Genomic DNA, 1,343 nt, shown 5'->3' with positions numbered 1-1,343 from the left:
GAAAGTCTTCGACTTGATCCATTTGCTCATTTATTTTTCTTTTTCTAAAACCACACTAATTATTTAAGGGAGCAAGATATATTATAAGCCCATACAATTTCCTTGACTACTTTTACACATAAATTTTAAGTTCTATGTGTTAAAAATCACAAGTGTTTTAGGATGTGAAGTTGACAATCTTTTAAAAAGTTTACCATGTTTAATCCTTTCTTTCTTTTTTTTTTTTTTTTTTAGGCTAAGTGGCTTTATTAGAGAAAGCCAGGATTACAAAGAATTTAAGAGTTGGCATTGGGGCCCTTCTTCTTGCCAAAGGTGGGCACAACGTTGACAAAGCGCCGGTTGTACTGCATCCGCCGCTTGGCCCGGCCTGTCGTCTTCTTCTTTTTCTCCTGTTTGGCCACCTTCGGAGTCTGACCTCTTACTTTCCCAGCACGGGCCAGGGAACCATGGACTTTACCTCCAAGCATGCGGCCGGCTACTTCCAGAGTGGTCACAGCCTCCACCCCACACTGGCCCAGAGTAGCCTCATCCTCTAGGGGCGTGCCTGCCAGGAGCAAGACTTGATCTTCTGGAGCGATACCCTCCAACGAGGCTACGTGGGCCTTGATCTGGGCGACCGTCTCCTGGCCGGTCACCTCGAGGGTGTGTAGCTCCTGGGCGCGGACGAAGAGCTGCATGTCGGCGACTGAACCTCGGCCACCGCTGCCGCTACCGCAAAGATGGACATGTTTAATCCTTTCTGTTCTGCCTTTCACACTCAATGATATCACTGAGGTGAATAAGAACTGACTGTACAAAAGAAAATTAAAGGGGTGAAAAGGGCAAAGATCAAGTCAAATATGAATAGAGATAATCATGTTTTAAATCATAATTAATTTAACATGTACAGTCCACAAAAAGAAGCAGCAATAGAACCTTCCTGGATAAAATCAAGAGAATCCAGGGATTAGACATGACATTTAATAGAATTATTATTATAAGCATATCTTATTATTAAGAAGAATGAAATTCATGTTTTGTCTGAGTTTCTGAACACATACTGAGCAATTATAATAATGTTTAAATAAATAAATCATCAGAAGCCTTCTACCCAGGTTAATCCCCTTACTTAGACAAGAGCTTAATAGAAAAGATTAGTCTTTACAGAGCTATCAGTATTTGAAAACTAAATTCAATTTGACAAATGAAAGAGATGGAATTCAAGGCACAGCATAGGACAAGGGTCTAGCAATCAGGAGGTCTATTTGTGCCCCTGATCCCCTGAGTAAGCCTGTGAAAAGTCCTTTAAATCTTCAGTTCTAGATTGATGGATGAATAGAGATATGGATAGATGGAGGAATATG

General features: G+C 41.0%; 1 pseudogene; it reads right to left on the bottom strand.

The window, feature by feature from the left end:
- Positions 1-220: 220 nt before the first annotated feature.
- Positions 221-719, bottom strand: LOC101398564 (ubiquitin-like FUBI-ribosomal protein eS30 fusion protein pseudogene; annotated as a pseudogene).
- Between the last annotated feature and the right edge of the window lie 624 nt (positions 720-1,343).

Source organism: Ceratotherium simum, chromosome X (assembly GCF_057802395.1).
Source record: "Ceratotherium simum simum isolate JZ-2026a chromosome X, ASM5780239v1, whole genome shotgun sequence".
NCBI lineage: Eukaryota > Metazoa > Chordata > Mammalia > Perissodactyla > Rhinocerotidae > Ceratotherium > Ceratotherium simum.
This window is presented reverse-complemented; position numbering and strand designations above follow the sequence as displayed.